Consider the following 22,958-nt stretch of genomic DNA (forward strand, 5'->3'; position numbering starts at 1 on the left):
TAGATTTGTATTCATGGAATTGTTTAGTGTTAAAAAGATACTGTTGAGATTTGAAGGTTCCCATCATGCTTATGGGTATGCCCCATTTATATATCCTCATCATGAAAAGCTCCAAATTGGGTTAAAATTAAGGTTGTTTGAAATGTGATTTTGAAAATAGTTTTTAAATTTTTTTTTCTAATGTTTCTATGTAAAACAAAATTCCATTTAGGAATTTGAAATGTTCTTAATTTGAAGCATTTTATTTTTAATCATTCTTTGTATTTGAATAATTACTATTTTTAAATAATTTTCAAAAAAATAAGTGAAAACAATTAAAAAAATATTATTTAAAAACACATTATTTTCCTTTTTTTAAGAATAGACAAATATTTTTTAATTTTCAAACATATTTTTCTATTTTCTTTTTCTTTTTATTTTTCTTTTTCTTTTTCTTTTCTATTCTATATAATAGAAAATTGTTTTAAAAAACAATTTCTAAATAGAACCTAAACATAGGAGACAAGATCTTATTTCCCACTTTGGAAAAAAAATGATATACATACATACATACATACATACATACATATATCAATATATATATATATATATATGAATTTTTTTAATGCCAAAAACTCTTTGAATGAAATATTTGTTAGACCCAAACACCAATAATTTATTTATTTATTATTGTTGTTATTATATTTTCTCATTTTTAAAGGCAATTTTAATAGATTATGTCATCGTGAAGATTATGTTGGATTATAAAACCTGAATCAGTTTTATTGTATTTGACTCAAAATGTTGGGGTCTAGTTATCCAATCAACTCGTGGAGGTTGAAGGGTGCAGCGCCTCTTTAAAAAAAATATATATAGATAAAGGATGAGTTTGCATTTATTATATATTTAACTCTTTTATGTTTTAAGGTTTTGTTTTTAAAAAGTGTAGCTATAATTGAGAGGTGTTTTTGAGAGTTTCACCATTATTACTCTTCCTTTTTTATTAGTGAATTCTTGAGTATTAGTACATTCTGTGAACGTAGGGATTACATTGATTGTTAAACCACGTTAAAAATCTTTCTTTTCTTATTTTTATTTTCCACTTGTGTGTATGTGGTTTGGTTAACAGATTATTGGATCATTATTGTTTAATAAAAATAGAACTTATTGAAAAAGAATGACTCATTATAATGAAAAATGACATATTTTAATAGATAATAACATATCTTAATGAAAATGATAATTTATCAATGAGAAATAATCATTTTTCATAAATTCAATTATCAATTAGAAATAAAAATCTCTATTAGAAGATGGTATGACCATCTAAACATGTATGATACCGTTTTTAAATATTGTTAAACCAAACTTTAGTTAATCTCAACTTTGATAATAACAAAATAAGGTTTAAATCTAATTATATTTGAATGCAAAATGATTTCTAAAGAGATCATCAAGAAAATATATCCAAGCCAAAAGGAAATGGTCAGATAAGAAAAAGAAGACTTCAAAGAAATGGTATTCCAAATTATTTTTCTAGGATATCTTTGTAAGGTTATTGGTACAACATGTTCACATGATGATTACTACTCAAAAAGTGCTATTTAATAGCCTATAATTAATCCTTTTAAACACTTTTGAGAAGTAGTTTTGGCCTTTTAACTCAATTGGCATGTTAAGGATCCTTTAAAGCAATTTTGATCATTTTGTTTAAGTTTTGGTGTTTTTGTTAGTATTTTGATCACCAAATCAAGTCAAGAATGAGGAGAGCTATGAGGAATCTTGGGCAAAGTTGAGAAGTCATTTTCCAGGAGTGAATCCGGATTGCAAGGAGAAAAAGCAAAGAGAATCTGCCATAAAGCATATTCTTGATGACAGTCGTAGCAGCCACTTTTGGAGCACTTTCTGATGTCCAAATGATGCATGCTATATACCATTTCAAAGCTCAGGAAGTCAACAATCCAATTCTTTAAACGGTGTGCAATTCGGAGTTGAAACGAAGAAGTTGCATCCATTACAAGCCAATCACTCCGAGCTGAAGGAAGCATTTTGCAAAGTGCTGCGAAATCACCCTTTTGTTGCGAAGTGATTTCGCAGCATTTTTGTACAGTAAGGTGTTTCTCCTTCTGACGATGCACGATTTATGCCGCGAGAAGGAAGCTTGGAACCTCAAGGTGGAAGCCAACTTCGCAGCCCTGTGAAGATAGCTCGGTGTTGCGAAATAATTTCGCAGCCCTCTTCGGTGTCTGCGAAATAATTTCGCAGCCCTCTTCGGTGTCTGCGAAATTTCGCAGACACCATTTTTCCCTTGCGAAATGGTTCCTGAAGCCTCCTGAAAGTTGCTACCGACATTTGGAGATATTTTCCATTAGATTTTTGTTGTCTAAATCCCAAAATACTCCTTGTAAACCACCAATTACATGATTCCTTAGTTTTTAAGTTAGTAAAAAGACTAAATATCTTTGTAACAATTAGTTTTATATTATGTTGATATATATACCTCTCGGGAGCCTGTTCTCAGAGAGGAGTTCCTTCTGTAACCGTTTGGGTAAGCAAGTAAAGTCTATTTTCTTTCTACTGCCTTACCTTCTCACTTTGTATTTTCATTTTATTTCTAAGTTATGAATTCTCTGAGGAGTTTTCCCCAGAGAATGAGTAACTAAACCTCTAATTCCTTGGAGCTAAGGTTGCCGGGGAAGGTTCCAAATGCAAGAATGCAAAGCTCTGTGGTTTTAGTTATTAATGAAGAGGAAGTGAAATCCTTTAGTGATTTCTATGTTTTTAGTTAACTTAAAACACCTTGGAGTCACCTGGGCCAACACTTGGTAAGGCAAGTGATTTCCAACCATGGAAATGCACTAGTTTACCCCTTGCGAGCCTCTGGTAGGTGATTTCAGGGTAGGATTTTCTAGAATAGCCAACACTTGATAAGCTTTTGGACTCCTAGGAGACATCCATTAGTTATCTCTTGCGAGCTTTTGACGGGTAATCCAAGGTTAAAGATCACCTTGAATGACTAAGGCTTAGTGAGAGGCTTAAACCATTGCAAGTTGCATCAGTGAGAGAATTAAAGTGAAATCTAATTGAAGGAGTCTCTGTACATCACCGGTTAGAGAATTGACTATAAGTTGAATCTCTAATGCGAGGAAATGAACCAACTAACCAGAGCCGTGTCTTTTGCATGAGGAACCACCCCAGTGAACCTAAATCTCCAAGGAATGCTTTTCTTCCTAAATTATTCCAAACTTCTGTTATGTTAGTTAGTTTAAGTCTCAACCTTTACCAATCAAAGTTTGTGTTTTATTTCTTAAGCTAACCTTGAAATGAAACAAGACCAATTCACTTGGAATTGGTATCATTGATTGCTTGTTAGTCATTCCCAGTGAACGACCCTAGAGCCACTATACTATAGTAGCTTTTTCCTTGCTACCCTAGTGTATGGTGTTATAGGTAATAAATTTTGTTGATTACTCCCTCAATCAAGGAGCACCAACTGAACACAAATCAGCTGAGACACCAATTGGGCATGAATCAAAATGGCGCCGTTGCCGGGGAATGAGTGTCAAGTTCATTGTGATACCATTGTTGAGCACTTGTGATTTTCATCACAAGTTGGTAAAGTTTCTTTCACTTTACTAATTTTCATTCTTTCTTTAGTTATTCATACTCTAAGTTTATCTTTTTAAAAAATTTAGCCTAGTTTAATTTTGCTGTTGTAGCCCTGTTTTTCTTGTTGTCCTCTGTTTTTATTTAAGTTGCAGATAGATACTAGTTGTGTATGCCCAAGTGGATACGAGACAGTGGAGGAAGGCTTGTTAAGTGTGATACACCTCAGAGAAAAGAATTGGAAGTAATCTTGAATATCATGGAGGCTGCACCTGAAGATCAGCATAGTCACCAAGGTCGTCAAGATAATCTCAATGAATTCAGATCAATGAGGGACCGTATGCATCCACCTCGTATGAGTGCACCATCATGTATGGTGCCCCCTACAAAGCAGCTAGTGATCAGACCATATCTTGTTCCACTTCTACCAACTTTCCATGGGATGGAAAGTGAGAATCCGTATGCACACATCAAGGAATTTGAAGATGTTTGTAATACATTCCAAGAGGGAGGAGATTCAATTGATTTGATGAGGCTTAAGTTATTTCCTTTTACTTTAAAGGATAAGGCCAAAATTTGGCTTAATTCTTTAAGGCCAAGGAGTATCCGCTCTTGGACTGATTTACAAGCTGAATTCCTCAAGAAATTTTTTCCCACTCATAGAACAAATGGATTGAAAAGGCAAATTTCAAATTTCTCAGCTAAAGAGAATGAGAAATTCTATGAGTGTTGGGAAAGATACATGGAAGCTATAAATGCTTGTCCTCACCATGGCTTTGATACTTGGCTATTGGTGAGCTATTTTTATGATGGTATGTCATCTTCAATGAAGCAACTCCTCGAGACAATGTGTGGAGGAGATTTCATGAGCAAAAATCCAGAGGAAGCTATGGATTTCTTGAGCTATGTAGCTGATGTTTCAAGGGGATGGGATGAACCAACTAAAGGAGAAGTGGGAAAGATGAAGTCTCAGTTGAATGCTTACAATGCAAAGGCTGGGATGTATAATTTGAAAGAAGATGATGACATGAAAGCAAAGTTGGTAGCTATGACAAGAAGATTGGAGGAGCTGGAGCTGAAAAGAATACATGAAGTGCAAACTGTTGCTGAAGCACCAGTGCAAGTGAAGCTGTGTCCCAATTGTCAATCATTTGAACATTTGGTGGAGGAATGCCCTGCAATTTCAGCTGAAAGAGAAATGTATAGAGATCAAGCAAATGTTGTTGGACAATTCAGGCCCAATAGCAATGCGCCATATGGAAATACCTACAACTCAAGTTGGAGGAATCATCCAAATTTCTCATGGAAGGCCAAAGCAACTCAATACCAACAGCCGGATCCACCATCTCAGCAATCTTCAAGTATTGAACAAGCAATAGCCAATCTCAGCAAGGTAATGGGAGATTTTATTGAAAATCAAGAAGCCATCAATGCTCGACTCGATCAAAGAATTGATAGAGTGGAGAGTATGTTGAATAAAAGGATGGATGGAATGCAAAATGATATGAACCAAAAATTTGATAACATCTAATATTCAATTTCAAGGCTTACAAATTTGAATACACTGCAAGAAAAGGGAAGATTTCCTTCTCAACCTCACCAAAATCCCAAAGGTGTCCATGAAGTGGAAAGCCATGAGGGAGAATCATCACAGGTGAAAGATGTCAAGGCCTTGATCACTCTAAGGAGTGGTAAGAAAATTGAGTAGCCAACACCCAAGCCACATGTTGAGAAAGAAGAAGAGATAAAGAAAGGGAAGGAAATGGAAGATAAAGACAGTGAGATCAGTGAAGAAAAGAAGGACTCTGATGCAACAATGGATGCAATTCCAGAGAAGGAGCTTCTGAAGGAAGAAATGCTGAAGAAATCAATTTCTCCACCTTTTCCTCAAGCATTACATGGGAAAAAGGGGATTAGAAATGCAGCTGAAATCCTTGAAGTATTGAGACAAGTGAAAGTTAATATTCCACTGCTGGATATGATCAAACAAGTTCCAACGTATGCAAAATTCTTAAAGGACTTGTGTACTATCAAAAGAGGGTTGACTGTAAACAAGAAAGCCTTCCTGACTGAGCAAGTAAGTGCAATCTTACAGTGTAAGTCCCCTTTGAAGTACAAAGACCCTGGAAGTCCTACCATTTCAGTCATGATTGGAGGAAAGGTAGTGGAGAAAGCCTTGCTAGACTTGGGAGCAAGTGTGAATTTGCTTCCATATTCTGTCTACAAGCAATTGAGACTTGGAGAGTTGAAGCCAACAGCAATCACTTTATCTCTGGCAGATAGATCAGTGAAAATTCCAAGAGGGGTAATTGAGGATGTATTGGTTCAAGTGGATAATTTCTACTATCCAGTAGATTTTATTGTTCTTGATACAGATCCTACTGTAAAGGAAGCTAATTTAGTTCCTATCATCCTTGGAAGGTCATTTCTTGCAACTTCAAATGCAATCATCAACTGTAGAAATGGGCTGATGCAACTCACTTTTGGTAACATGACACTGGATCTCAATATTTTCTACATGTCTAAAAAGCAAATCACTCCGGAGGAAGAAGAAGGTCCAGAAGAGCTATGTATAATTGATACTTTGGTGGAGGAGCACTGCAATCAACATATGCAAGACAAGTTGAATGAAAGTCTTGAGGATATTGAGGAAGGTTTTTCTGAATCTCCTATTGAGCTTGCTACTCTACAAAGTTGGAGAAAGATAGAAGGAATTCTACCTTTGTTCAATGAAGAAGAGGAGGCAGCTGTTGAAAAAGAAATTCCAAAACTTAATCTGAAGCCTTTACCTGTGGAGCTGAAATATACATATCTTGAAGCAAATAATCAATATCCTGTTGTGATATCCTCATCTCTGACCAGTCATCAAGAGAATTGTTTAATGGAAGTTCTCAGGAGGTGTAAGAAGGCAATAGGATGGCAAATATCTGACTTGAAAGGCATTAGTCCTTTAGTTTGTACTCATCATATATATATGGAGGAGGAAGCAAAGCCAATTCGTCAATTTCAAAGAAGGTTGAATCCTCATCTACAAGAGGTGGTGCGAGCTGAGGTGTTGAAGCTGCTTCAAGCAGGAATCATTTACCCTATATCTGATAGCCCTTGGGTGAGTCCTACTCAAGTGGTACCAAAGAAGTCAGGGATCACAGTGATTGCTTTCCTTACAAAGAGAAAAGGAGGATATGTCACCTTTGGAGACAATGCAAAAGGAAGAATCATTGGTCAAGGTAACATAGGTAATGGTACATCCTCCCTTATTGAAAGTGTTTTATTGGTAGATGGTTTAAAACACAATCTTTTGAGCATTAGTCAACTTTGTGACAAAGGTTTTAAAGTAATTTTTGAAGCATCTCATTGTATCATCAAGGATATTCAAAACGACAAAACCATCTTCATGGGCCATAGATGTGAAAATGTATATGCTATAAATATTTCAAAATATGATGGCCATGATAGATGTTTTTCAAGCATGCATGATCAAAGTTGGTTGTGGCATAGGAGGTTAGGACATGCTAACATGGACCTCATTTCCCAACTCAACAAAGATGAACTCGTTAGAGGCCTTCCCAAAATTAATTTTCAAAAAGACAAAATTTGTGAAGCTTGTCAAATGGGAAAGCAAATCAAAAACTCTTTTAAAAACAAAAATTTCATCTCAACATCTAGACCTCTTGAATTGCTACACATGGATTTATTTGGTCCTTCTAGGACACCTAGTCTAGGAGGAAAATCTTATGCTTATGTCATTGTGGATGATTTCTCTAGATACACATGGGTCTTGTTTTTAAGTCAAAAGAGTGAAGCTTTTTATGAGTTTTCAAAATTTTGTAACAAGGTTCAAAATGAAAAAGGCTTTTCAATCACTTGCATTAGAAGTGATCATGGGAGAGAATTTGAGAATTTTGACTTTGAGGAATATTGCAATAAGCATGGTATCAATCACAATTTTTCGGCTCCTAGAACTCCTCAACAAAATGGGGTAGTTGAAAGGAAAAATAGAACTCTTCAAGAAATGGCTAGAACCATGCTAAATGAAAACAATTTGCCAAAGTATTTTTGGGCCGAAGCGGTAAACACTTCTTGCTATGTTTTAAATATAATATTGTTGAGGCCCATTCTTAAGAAAACTCCCTATGAGCTTTGGAAAAACAAGAAACCCAACATTAGCTATTTCAAAGTCTTTGGGTGCAAATGTTTTATATTAAACACCAAAGATAATCTTGGAAAATTTGATGCAAAATCCGATGTTGGAATTTTTCTTGGCTACTCAACTTCAAGTAAAGCTTTTAGAGTTTTCAACAAAAGAACCATGGTTGTAGAAGAGTCCATCCATGTCATTTTTGATTAATCTAACAATTCTCTTCAAGAAAGAGAAAGTTTTGATGATGATTTAGGATTGGAGACCTCCATGGGAAAATTGCAAATTGAGGACAAAAGACAACAAGAAGAAAGTGGAGAGGATCCCAAGAAAGAAGATTCACCTTTGGCATTACCTCCTCCTCAACAAGTGCAAGGTGAATCAAGCCAAGACCTCCCAAAAGATTGGAAGTTTGTCATCAACCATCCACAAGATCAAATCATTGGTAATCCATCAAGTGGGGTAAGAACTAGATCATCCCTTAGAAATATTTGTAATAATCTTGCATTCATCTCTCAAATTGAACCTAAAAACATAAAAGATGCTATAGTTGATGAAAATTGGATGATTGCTATGCAAGAAGAATTAAATCAATTTGAAAGAAGTGAAGTATGGGAACTAGTACCAAGACCTTCAAATCAAAGTGTTATTGGAACTAAATGGGTCTTTAGAAACAAAATGGATGAAAATGGCATCATAGTAAGAAATAAGGCAAGATTGGTGGCCCAAGGGTATAATCAAGAAGAAGGAATAGACTATGAAGAGACTTTTGCCCCCGTAGCTAGATTGGAAGCAATTAGAATGTTGCTTGCTTTTGCATGTTTCAAAGACTTTATTCTATATCAAATGGATGTGAAAAGTGCTTTTCTAAATGGCTTCATAAATGAGGAAGTATATGTTGAATAACCACCCGGTTTTCAAAGCTTTAACTTTCCAAATCATGTTTTTAAACTTAAAAAGGCACTTTATGGTTTGAAACAAACACCTAGAGCTTGGTATGAAAGACTAAGTAAATTTCTTTTGAAAAAGGGTTTTAAAATGGGAAAAATTGACACAACTCTCTTCATAAAAACCAAAGACAAGGATATGCTCCTAGTTCAAATATATGTTGATGATATTATTTTTGGAGCTACTAATGACTCTCTTTGTGAAGATTTCTCTAAGTGTATGCATAGTGAGTTTGAAATGAGTATGATGGGAGAACTCAATTTCTTCCTTGGACTTCAAATCAAGCAACTAAAGGAAGGAACCTTCATCAATCAAGCAAAGTATATAAAGGATCTTCTCAAGAGGTTCAACATGGAAGAAGCCAAGGTGATGAAAACTCCAATGAGCTTCCATCAAGCTTGACATGGATGAAAAAGGTAAATCTATTGTCTCAACCATGTATAGAGGCATGATAGGATCCTTGCTTTATTTGACCGCTAGTAGACCCGATATCATGTATAGTGTATGCTTGTGTGCTAGATTTCAATCTTGTCCTAAAGAATCTCACTTAAGTGTCGTTAAAAGAATTCTTAGATATTTGAAAGGGACAATGAATATTGGTTTGTGGTATCCTAAGGGTGATAATTTTGAATTGATTGGTTTCTCGGATGCCGATTTTGCCGGTTGTAGAGTTGAAAGAAAGAGCACTAGTGGCACTTGTCATTTCTTAGGACACTCACTTGTCTTATGGCATAGTAAGAAGCAAAATTCGGTAGCTTTGTCAATGGCGGAAGCCGAATACATAGCAGCCGGTTTGTGTTGTGCACAAATCCTTTGGATGAAACAAACACTTAGTGATTTTAACTTGTCTTTTGAGCATGTTCCTATCAAATGTGATAACACTAGTGCCATAAATATTTCAAAAAATCCCGTGCAACACTCTAGGACCAAGCATATAGAAATTAGACATCATTTTCTTAGAGATCATGCACAAAAGGGTGACATTACACTTGAATTTGTAAGCACAAAAGATCAACTTGCCGATATTTTTACAAAACCTCTAAGTGAAGAACAATTTTCCGATATTAGAAGACAACTAGGGGTTATTTCTCTTTGATCTGATGTTTGTATAATGAATTCTTGTTGGAAATGCATTATGATTGCATAAAATTCATCTCATACGCATCATATAGCAATCCCTTAGAAAATAGGTCAATTTTTTACCAAAAATCAAAATTCCCGTGGCATTGGACATCAAAAATTGGGGATTTCAACTGAAAAGAGCAAGGGGAGGATCACGAGACAAGAAAACGCAAGAAAAATTGGAAAATGTAACCGTTGACCGTTGACGAGGCGATCGACCGGTTGAGGAACCGGTCGACCGGTTCGTCGGGGCTGGGAATTTAAAAGGCCCCCGCGCATCAGTTTTTTCCACTGTTTTCTGCCATCTCTCGAAGACCCTTCATCTTCCCGCCTTCAGAGATTAGTTTGGGCTATTCCTAGGACCGATTTGAGGTTTTGGAGTGTTTTCTGACGAGATTTTGAGGCTAGGGTTTCATCTCTGGACGGATTTGGACTTCGGATCTGGACGGGTTACTCTCTGTTTGCGCGCCATCTTCTGGTTTTGCTCCTTTCCCTCGCGCCTAGGGCTTCTTGGGGTTAGTCTTCTCTCTTTGCCTACTCGCTTCAGTTCTCCAAGCATATCTCCATTTTTGGATTTTGGATGGCTCCTCGAAAGAAGACGGGTACTTCCAGGGCTCAGGGCAAGCGCCTTGTTGAGCCCTCTCAGTAGCCCGAGCAGACCAAGGCTCGCCGAAAGGCGAGGTACGACACCGCCCTCTTCGGCTCAATTGAGGATTATCAGAGGTACAAGACGCATTTCGCCAAGAGAAAGGTGGTTCCAGGGAGAAACATCAATTTCTTCCAAATTCAGAGTCTCGGGTTTGAGGGACTCTTCATCAGGATGGGATGGCTGCCAGTTGTGACGGTCTATGAGCCTATCTTTCCGACCTTAGTGCGTGCATTCTACTCCAGGATGACCTATGGACTTGGAGGGCCGATTAGGACTACTGTCCGAGGAGTTGAGATTGAGCTGAGTCCGGAGAGCATCTGTCGCATCCTTGACGTTCCCCCCGTTGGTCTCAGAGTATATGAGGCCAAGGCATGGCCTACTATCCCCGGGTTCGAGCCTAGAGAGGCCATTTAGAGGCTCTGCGGACTTGTAGATGCCCATGGGATGGGCAAACCTTCAGCACATAGCCTGACCGTGCCTAGCCGAGTCCTTCATCATATGATCTGCTCCATCCTATTACCATGGGGTGGACATCGGGACGAGGTCTCCTACTATGAGGCCTTTCTTGTCGACTCACTTATCACCGGGAGGCGGATACATGTAGGATATGTGATGATGAGGCATACGATGTCCTGTTGTGAGAGCACCACACGAGTGCTTCCCTACGGCTGCTTCCTCACTCGTGTCTTCAAGGATGCTGGGGTAGACTTGAGTAGAGAGACAGAGTTTGAGGCACCTAGCATCTATGACACTTATGACGAGCATTCTCTAGGGCGCATGAAGCTTGAGAAGGCCCCCGACGGCTCCTGGGTTAGGAAAGCCGAGCGACAGGCCCGGGGACATGATCAGCTACACCCCGGAGTAGAGGAGGAGGACGAGATCAGAAAGATGGAGGATGGGTTGGACCCTCAGAGGGACCTTGAGCAGAGAGGGCCAGAGCTTGACATTCCGGCTCCACATCAGTCAGAGGGCATTCATGTTGAGGCTACCTTCTCAAAGCCTATGATGACTGAGCCATCCTTCCCAGCAGGCCCTTCATCTCAGCCATCATTTACCGAGCTACCATCTCAGGCTCCTCATACTCCTGAGCATCCACCTTGGATGGATTTGTCGGCACAGATTAGCTCTCTCGGGACTCGTATGGAGGAGTTAGCTGTAGTTCATGATACTCGCTTTTATTCCGTGGAGGATCGCATCGATCAGTATCAGGCTGGCTTCACCTCTCAATTTGAGCAGCTTGTACAGAGGATTGAGCGTCTTGAGAGCCGCCAGGAGAATCAGCACGAGGAGATGATGGCTTACCTCCATTCTGTGTTTCCACCACCACCTCCTTAGCCTTGATTTTGTTTGGGATCCCCCTTCGTTTCTTTTTTATGTTGCCAAAGGGGGAGATATGTTAGGATAGGGACCTTAGGAGACTTTTTCATTTCCATGCATATCATACGCTTTCATGTACTCTTGCTCTTGCTTATAAACGATATGACACTCTTATTGATTTACATTGTCTTCTCGCTTTAAATTTCCTAAATTTTGTGTTGATTATCCCATGGTTGGTTTGAGGGGGAGATTTCTCTGTCTCCTAGATAACCAAGGTTTGTCATCATCAAAAAGGGGGAGATTGTTAGCCCAAGGGTTCTCCTAATCAGGTTTTGATGATAACAAACCGTGGTTAAGTGACTAATTGTTTTAAATTGTTAAGAATCTCAGGTATAATCTCAAGGACCAAACGAATACGGGATAAAGACCATTTGGAAGACTTGTGATCATAGGAAATGAATGTAAGATGATAGCATGAGTGCACTTAGGATGTTCATACATTTTCATGCATCTTAGAAAACTCGGTTTATTCTTTAAAACTTGATTTTCTTTAAAACCCTAGTTTTATCAAATATACCTTAGGCAAATTGACTCAAAATTGACATATTAACTCTCCTAAAGACCTTGCCTAAGTATTGGAAAAGAAAGAAATCAAAAAGGATAGGTTTTCAGGGCCAAAAGGCTCATCCGGTCGTGGCTATGGCCAACCGGCTCAACCGGTTGACCGGTTTTCCTTGTTCGGTCGAGGTCCGGTCGAGGGAGGCACAAAAACCTTCTCTCTCTCCCAGTAGCTTCCTCTTCCCGATCGAGCCTCACCCTTTGTCCGGTCGAGGTCCGGTCGAGGCAACGGTAACCTGCTATGCATTAAATGCTCCAACGGCTAGTGATCCGGTCGACCCTTTGCTCGTCCGGTCAAGGCTACTTTCTGCTGTTTTTGTCTCCCGAGTTTAGAAACCTATAAATTGAGAGCTCCTCTTCATTTATGACCAAGAGAACAATTGCATTCAAAGCCTACCTACCTGTTCTTGATCTAGAAAGCTCTCATCTTCTTTCTTAGTGCATTAAACCATCAATTGCATATTCTTAGTGCACTCTTGCAATTCATCCTAGCTTTCTCTTGTATTTGAGCCTTCCTTAAGCTAGGTTGAGAGTTTCATCCTTGTGTAAACTGAGTGTGAAAGCCTTCAAGTGGTACAAATCTTGAAGAGATTGTGTAAGAGCCCATTGGAGCCGGAATCCAAGTGTAAGACGATTGAAAGCTTGATTGTAGCTTCAAGTTAGTGGAACCCTCACTCGGTTAGGAGATTGAGGAGAGTGGACGTAGGCAAGGGAGTGTCGAACCACTATAAATCTGAGTTTGAATTCTCTACCTTTATCTCTTTCCTTTATTTATTTTGTGCATATATTATTGTGTGGAAAAAGATTTTGAAAAACCCAATTCACCCCCCCCCCCCCCCCCCCCCCCCCCCTTTTGGGTATTTTCCTTAATTATTCATAGCCTTTGTTTTATCAGATACTTTTATAACTATTTAAATAATGTTAAATGATAGACAATTTTATTTTATTAATTTTTTGAGCTTATTTCATTGTATATATTTTTCTGATGATTTACATAATATTTTTATATTTTTTTGAATTTTCTAATTATCTTATTTTACGTATCGCCTGATACCAAACCAATACACTTAGACCGATATGCCTTGAGACCCTCCGAGTCAGTGACCGATACCATGACTTTGAACCATGGATTGCCTTGACATCCACAGTTGTGTTCAATTATTTCCTATTCAGTTGTGACCAGGGATTGAAAAATCGGAAAATATCGTCGATATTTCGGAGAAATATTGGATATCGGGCGGCACCGAAACGATAATCGTCACCGATTATCGATCGACGGAAAAATTGGCCAAAAATCGGCAAAATCACTGATATATCGGCGAAAAATCGGCGGAGAACCGAAAAATCGGCGAGTGGAGGCACGCGCGGAGAAGACGGAGGTGGATGGAAAAAAATCGGCGATTAATCGGCAAAATCGGCGATATATCGCCGATTTTTTGCTGATAAAATCGCGATAAATCGGCGATTTTTTGAAAAAATCGCCAATTTTTTCCAGCCAGATTTCACCCGTGTAATTTAATTTTTTTTAAAAAAATTACAAAATAAAAATATTACCCTCTCATTGTAAGCATGAAAGGAAGGATTCCATGTTGGGCATGTCTTATGACACAGCCCACATATCCACTCCAATTATTGTGGGCTTTTTTTTGAGCCCACAAGACCATGCCAAGACTTTGCTGAGGATGACTTTTATAGGAGTCATTTGACTCCTTGTTCCTCTCATTTTTCGATGTGGGATTACTAAATATCAATGAAAAAAAACATAACAAAACTCCACCAAGAGGATTTGAACCTTGGACTAATCTTTTACTATAGTCCACCTAGGACACCACTAGGCTACATGTGTTTTGTTATCTAATATGCCAAACAAAACAATACATATTAGATTTTAAATTTTTTTATAATATTAAATAAAAATAATATAATATTTTTAAAAATTATGAAATTAGTTTAAATTTTCATTTTTTTATATATTCACATTTAAATATTATACATATTTCATTTAATAAAATTTAAAATATTAATATGATTTAATTTGATAATATCAAAGATATAAAATAATATTATTGATGTTTAATTTATTCATATATATTTTAAAATTTTTATAATTATTTTTAATTTTAATAATATATAAATTATATATTTATGACGTCACCGGTTCGATCATCGGTCCGGTTCTGAAAACATTGATTACACTTATAAAATAACTTTAACATGTATATTCTTGCTTATTTTTATCATTCTTTGGATTTTTCTAAGCATTCCCATCAATTTTGGATAATTTTTGTCTCATCGATATTTGATGAAAAATATCCACCGATATTTCTCCGATATTTCCGATATATCTGTATTTACCGATATTTCAATCCTTGGTTGTGACCAAAACAACGGTGGCCTATTTGTTGGCACTGCTGGGTTGCTAGGGCTAGGGCAAAGCGCTTTATCCCTTGTGTCTCAGACAACTCAAAATTATGGCAAAGTTTTCTCCTGCTGTCTCCTATCCACCTATAGCTCAACTAGATATCTTACATTTGGAAGTGGAGGTGGAACCTCTAAAGCAGTGAAATTTACGCCAACCTTGGTGAACTCACAGGGCCCCTCATTTTACTTCCTGAATTTGATAGCGATAAGTAATGGGGAAGGCAAATTATCGACACCAGCATTGGTGTTTTCCACCACATGCACCATCAAAGACTCGGGGACAGTCATAAGTCGGTTGCCCCCAACAACATATTCTGACTTTCGGGCAGCTTTCCAGCAACAAATGTCTAAATATCCAACAACAGCTCCAGCTTCCCCATTCGACACATGCTATGACTTTTGTCAATATGACACGGTGGACATACCCAGGATCAATCTATACTTCAGTGATGGTGGAGATGGACTTAGATCCCTCAAGGATCCTTTATATTTTGAGTGAATCACAAGTTTGCCTAGCTTTTGAGGGAAACAGTGATGCCATCGATGTTGCCATCCCAGGAAATGTGCAGTCAAAGACATTTGATGTGGTGTACGATGTCCCTGGAGGGAGGGTTGGATTCACCCCAGGAGGCTGCAAGTGAAATCATCAAGCTGATGAAGAAACAAAATCTTCAGATAGCTAGCTCTCGGTAGTCATGTAGTTAAATAAGGTTGGATTAATATGTATGGGATTGAAGATATTGAAGGATATATATCGTAGTCCAATGAAAAATCAATTATTAACGGCCAATAAAATAGGTCGTAGGAAAGAATTGCAAGTGTATTGGATTGTGTAGCAGTGAAAGAAAGAAAGCTTGTTATGAATGTACACTTGGAAATGACAAGGCTAAGGTTTATACAAGTAAAAGAATCTGGGTTTCCATTTGTGTATGTTTTACCCCTTGACTGCCCTAAATCTTGCCAAAATTACTAAAAATTTAAAGTAAAAATTGGAGTATGGTGTGGGTGTTAGACTAAGAGTGTGTTTAGCCATGATTTTAGGAAACATTTTTAATTTTTTTAACACTTAAATGATAAAAGTTTTCAAGTCTTAGAAAAGTTAAGAAACTTTTTGGATCACTATCAAATGAGCTTTAAAAATGCTTTATAAAATCACAGTCAAATGAACTTTAAATAGTGAGTGATTGGGATTACTAAAAACAAACAAATATATAAATACTTTCAATGCAAGACTAGGAGCTTTCAATATCAAAGGGCAAGGGTTTGCTTTAATTAAATAATCAAAATACCATAAGGCATTGGTTAAAAAATAATAATAATAAATTATTTAAATTAAAAAATTATTAGAAACAGTCGAAGGATAAAGTAGAAAAATAATAACATTAGAAAATTTCAATAATTTATTAATTTTTGAGGCAAAAATTTTTGAAGTTTTGAAGAAATTAATAATTATCTATTTTTTAAAATTACAAAATATAGATCACTCTTTATTTAAAAATTATTGTTGTATCAAAGTATGAGGGTGACGCCGTTATTAAAATATAAATGACTTGATATTGGAGTTATGGTAGGGTCATATGTTAACGCAAGTAAAAATATAAGGAAAAATACACTTTCCTACTCTAAGATTTATGAAAAAAACAAACCTCCCTTCTATCTTATGAAAGTACAGTGATCTTCCCTAAGAGTGTCCTTCAACGTTGGTTAATGGTGGTCTAAAGGGAAAAAATCAAAACAAACTCTCAATTCATCAAAAACCATATTTTTAATTAGAAGTGGGTTTTTTTTTTTTCCTAATCAGATTATTGAATGGAAGCCCTAGATTTAGTTGTGTATACCCTACTAAAGCCACAAATGAAGTCCTAGTTTCAGTGAAGCAGGCAATTTGGAAGGAAGCTGACAAGGGAAAAAAAGAAGGATTTTTGTTGGGATTTGGAACCCTTGATTCTTGATTGTGTGTAACAAATAACATGTGACCCTAGTAAATGTAAAGATTGAGTATACTATTTTTTTCTTTTCTTGGGAATTTGGAACCTAGATTCTTAATTGTGTGTAACAAATAACATGTGACCATAGTTAATATAAAGATAGAATATATATTTTTTCATGGGTTTGATCACATGCAAAATGATAGTATATTGTTCTATTACTTGAATTAATTGCATGTATGTCGTCAATGGTATTGACCAAATAAGTAGTACATATTTGACCTATATGATAATACATTGAAAGGGATTTTAGAGTGTGGAGTTGCATTAGTGAATATTAGCATGATTGAGATTTTTTTGTTGTCCAAAATACAAAACTTTTTTATGTAGCAATTCTAACCAAGAAAAACTAGAAAAAAACGTCACTACAACTTTTGTAGTACTCTAGGTATCATCTTCAAGAACTAACTCATGGAAGTTGTCAAACTGAGTCTAAATGATTGTTTTTTGTAAAACTTCTTATATTGAAAAATGTATAAAATTGATTTGAATAAAATTGAATTTACTAAAACAAACCTAATTTAATTCTACAAGAATCATTGATTTTTAATTCAAATGATTCAAGATTGAGGGTTCCATAATCCAACTTTGAGTATAGGATCTTAAGCAAAACAATTGTATCAATTTTAATTAGTCTTAGGATATTCAGAATGTGGGGTCAAACAAGACAAACCTGAGTTCCACTACTCAAGGTTGCATTTATGTCCTAACTTTTATTATTTGATTAAATTACTGAAATACCAAATAAATGAATAGATATAAAATCTAGGTTTAGGGCTAGGATTTAGGCCTTTATCACTCTATGAAGATTTGTCTTAGAATAGATAATAATAGCAAAACCTCAAATAATTAGGGATTAGGAATTACTAAGAATCCCTAGTATAAAGGAATGAATTATTGTACCATCCCCTAATTCAAACTAACGTTAGAGAATATCTCTATTTTCATTTATCATGCCTTAACCTTTCATTCATTCCATTTTTAGTTGGATTTTACCTATTATTTTCCCTTGGCTCTAACCCTAGATTTTCATGTTTCATGCCTCAAAATGGCTTTTTAGCCTCTTATGGTGGTGATTTCATTCACACAATCCATAAAAGAAGAATAAAGAATCCTTATTGAATAAAAGAAATTAGAAACAAATTATTAAATCAATAAAATAGAGAAAACAAACCAAGAATCTTCAATATCGTCTTCTTTTCGAAGAAAATCCAAGACTCTTAAAAAAGAAATCCAATGCCCTATATTTATAGGCCAAAAGTTAAGTTGACATATGGCAAGATCTTAGAGAGCGTGTAAAATCTTCTTTCCAAATAAAAGGCTTTTAATCAAAATTGTAAAATTTGAATCATAGGAACATTTAATGAAAAGTTATTAATATCGCATGAGGATACTCCATTTCGCATGGTGATACAAAATTTATTCCCATTGCTCTCTCAACATGCTCACTAGCGCATTCCACATGTTCATGCGAAAGTGATTCACATAGGTTTTTGAGCTATAACAAAAGTTAGCTCTCTAGTCCATTTTACACGTTCATGTGAAAATTTGCATGAACATGCGAAATTGACACTTCTTTAGTTTCTTTTTGTGCAGTTTTCTTTAATCACTCACATATTCCTTATTTTAACTTTGATTTTCACACTGTTTGAAACAGTCAACTCTTGACTTCCCGAGCCTCAAAACGATATATTGCATGATAAAAAATGACATTAGGAAGTACTCCAAATTTCACCTCAAAGTCAATGTATATGTTGCTACCTGATTTTGAGTTCCAATTAGAATGTTTGAACTTCAAGCTATATCCTTTAACTTTCTTTCTTTTGTTTTCTTGCTTTCCAACTCTTTCCATAATCTTCATTCACTTGTCAAAACTTTCATCATGTTTTACACTCTTGGAACACGTTCTAAGCATATCTAGTCTCTTTTCTACCATGACTAAAAATGACTTCTTCAAATTACATCATTTTCATCTTTTAAACCTGATATTTAACTTAAGATATATGTTAGATCCATGGCTAAGATCTTAGTAACAGTTCGAGTTAAGTTGGGTGAGTTGAGTCTTTAAATTTGCATAATTCATTCCTATATATGCCCTTAGGTACAATTTGTGGCTTTAATCAAGTACCAAGGTAACCTACTTTGTTCCTCACTTTGATGCTAAAATAAGGGTGAACATTGATGAAGAATTGATGCAAGTATTTTGAATTCACAAGAGAACAAAATATTGATGTTTATGTTCATATCAAGGAAGTTATTAACTATTGAAGTTGTGTTCACTCCTAGCTAGAAACTGGCCTTTAGAGGTTGAACCATTATCAACCCCTAAAGTTAGGATTAAGACTTTTTTTTTCAAAGTTAAAGTATAAGGATACATGAGATAAGGTTGACAAGGTGAGGAAACATGAAAATGAAGTTCATGAGGAATTAGATTTTAGTGTGATGATGTTGAATGGGCACCGGAGAATGAAGAGATTATGATGATTTTGATAAGGAATCAAATAGTAAGGTAAATGATGACTTATTCCATGAGCAAGGTGATGACAATGAAGGTATGGTGAAGGTATTAAAATAGCAAATGAAAATAATGAATTGTTAGATTTGAAATCAAATAAGAAGAATTTGGTTGTGAGTGGTGATAGAGATGCTTATGAACTACATAGGCTTCTTAACCACATTTATATTGAAAGTAGTGGAAAAATATAGTTAAAAGGACATCGTAGAATATTGGGATTGCTTCATTTCATGACTTAGATTGTTAGAGTGCATGTAAAACTATCCCAGGGATCTTTAGATTTGCGCAAAGGAAGCATATACATGAAAAAAATATAAATCTATATGCTTAGGAAAACATACTATCAATCTACATGTTCTTGGGTCAATTATAGTCAGTGAAGAGGTGATGCAGATCTCAAGAACCAAGAAATCTTCCACTCAATGGCTTCCGAATCTTGGCACATAAGAATGGTAAAATCCTCTATGTGGGCATTGAGGCTCGAATTACTCTCTTTAGAAAACCGAATAGCAAAAACCTTAGCCTTAAACACTTAAGAGGGTTTATATAGGTTAACCTTGTGAGCTTTAGTGACTTGAGCCCATCTCGAGCTTGGGTCACTTAATTAAGCCCACTAGGTCTTAATTAATTAATTAGTTCTATTAAACTTTAATTAATTATTTAACCAATCTAGAAAAACCATTCATAAGATTTTGTGCATCCTTGCATATTAATCAAAAACACTCTTATGCACACATATGAATAAAGAACCTAACTTTTCCTCAAATAAGTGCCACTAAGGAATATAAGCTCGAGTAGGGACTAGTGGAATCCATAAGAAAATACTAACTCTTTCATAATCCAATTTTGAATTGGACTTACTATCCTACTACAGAGAGTTAACTAAACTTTAATATCCTATGATATTAGATTGACATAGAATACTTGGATTTGTGACCTATTAATGACTGCATACAATCTCCTCATGAATTGGTATTTGTAATCTAACGAGGTGAACACTATTAATCTCTCAAGATTATGTTTACAATCCTTGAGCCTCAAATCCTCTTATTACGGGATGAACTAACATATTCTAGCTTTGTTAGAGCATATGTTAAATTCCACTTAAGGAATTAGTACGACCACAGATTTCATGACCCCATATCCTTAGGATCACTAAAAGGGATACATTATCTCAAATCCATGAGATATCATGGTGAATATCTTAAGAATACTTTTTGTCACTTGCTTTAATGAATAATGGCTAAATCCATAGAGAATATATGACTATCTTAGAGTCTCACTTGTAAGCCAAAACCACTAAAGACCTCAACACTAACTCAGTATTCTTTTAAGGTTGAGAAGCCATGCGACATAATAGCTTAATGAATCATGACTACTCGATAGCCAATGTTATGATTCACTATAGGTTCTTTTCATTGTATAACCATAAAAACTCATGCACTCATCATGGAAAACCTATCGTGACAACTAAAATAAGTCATTCATCCAATTAGGAGGTAGTGTACTATAACCTTAGATGAATTGCCTAAGTCTATAAACCAATTATGGACAATTCATCAATCCTACAAGGAACCCATGTCATAGATCTTGTGTAACTCTTAATGCACCCAAGTCATGTACGATATAAGTGATGCGGATCTAAATGTTTAGACATAGATAATGCTTAAATGAGATAGTGAAAAGAGAATTGGAATAATATATAATGTAAATATTAATGAATTTTATTTATTGTTATAAAACAAGACTAATTAAATTAAACAAAACGCCCAATGATGGGGGAATGGGGTGAATTGGATTTTAAACCTTTTTCAAAAAGCACACTTAATTAATTAAACGAATAATAACATAAAGAATGTAAAGAGATAGAGATAGAGAGATACAAATGTTTTTATAATGGTTCAGCAATTCCCTCCTACATCCACTCTCCTTAAACCCCTTTCAAGTGAGGGTTCCACTAGATCAAGGCTTCCAACCCAAGCCTTCAAGTCTCACACTTGGATTCAATGGCTTCAATGAGTATATATTACAAGTCTCTTCAACTTGAATCCTAACTTGAAGCCTCAACACTCAAACATACTCAAATGAATGAAGGTTTAACAGCATTTAACCCAACACACTAAATGCTTGAATATAAAAGAAATTAGGATGAACAAATGGGTGCATTAAAGGAGTTTTACAAGTGAGTAATCGATGCACAAAGAGTTAAGTGCTTTGAATGAGAGAAAATGGTAGATAAGGAATTCAATGCAAGTGTTCTCTTCTTAATTAATATTCATAGGAGCTTTCTATTTATAGGTTTTTAACACCGGACACCTAAAAATAGCATAAACAAGTCTCAATTGGTTGAACTCCAGTTTGACTGGTTCACTAGGGGTTAGGCAATAAATGCATAATAGGTGACCATTTGTCTTTTCTAAGGTTCAACCAAGCATCAACCGAATCTTGACTAGGCCTTGATCATATCTTGACCATGAAATGAGTAGCCTAGACCGAGAATGCAAGCTCTTTGGAAAAAAGAGAAAAACTTTTATACCCTGGACTGGACTTTGACCAAGAAAGAGCAATCGATTTAATCGATTGAAGTCCCTTTAGATTGGTTGGACCAAATAAGGCTCAAAACCTAACTTTTTCAATCGAAAACCTTTTTAACACTTAGGCAACAACTTTTAGGGACTCTATAAGTCCTTTTTAAATAATTTTGCCAAAGCTTTTTGAAGTTTAATCTAGTTTCAAATAAAAAGTAATTGTTTAAGCAAGTTTTTAGAAAAACTAAATATAAAGAAATGCATGGAAAAAAACCTTAAATCCTAAGTGCACCCAAATGATTCATCTTACATTGATTTCATAGACTTGATAAATCTTTATGCATCATCAACTTCACTTTGCTTAGATTCTTTTAAAGTAAACTTGTTTTTTTTTTTATTAATACTTGAAACTTAACTAATTGATTTAAACTTATTAGCTTACTTAACCTTGTTTTGTTATTATCAAAACACACTTAGGAGAATCATTGGGCTAATAATTGTTATATCATATTATGTTTTTAAGGGCTCTATCAACATAGGATAATTATTTTAAAATATATGTGCTTTTAAGGACACTACAACAAAGTACATTATTAGGGGTGAAATGTTTCATCTCCAAAGATTTTACTTTTGTGGAAAAAAGTCTTTTTCAATGAAAAATTTTGTCCTTAGAATTGTCTCTACAATTATGTTACCCTTTTTGGAGATAAAAAAATTAAATTTGTTACATAAACATATCTCTAATGAAAAAAAAAATCATGACCAAAATTATTTGTCAACAAGTGTTTCTTATGGTGCAAAGTCAAAAGTTTTGTTGGAAATAAAATTTGTAAATATCAATAAACCATTTGGCAACACAAGAACTCATAGGGAAATGAAATTATTTTGTCTTTAAATGTTACTTTATTCATTGGGAGACAAAATATTTTCGTCCCAAAATATTGACACATTTTGTACAAAGAAATAATTTTGTCTCCAAATATTTCAACTTAGATTAGGGGATGAAATATTTATGTCTTGTAATATTTACATCTAGTTTGGATAATAAAAAACTTTCATCTTGAAATGTTTTAGCTTATTATATTTAGAGACAAAATTATTTTATCTTAAAAGAGGTTAACAATGTTTA

The sequence above is a fragment of the Vitis vinifera genome, chromosome 4, assembly GCF_030704535.1.
Source record: "Vitis vinifera cultivar Pinot Noir 40024 chromosome 4, ASM3070453v1".
Classification (NCBI taxonomy): Eukaryota; Viridiplantae; Streptophyta; class Magnoliopsida; order Vitales; family Vitaceae; genus Vitis; species Vitis vinifera.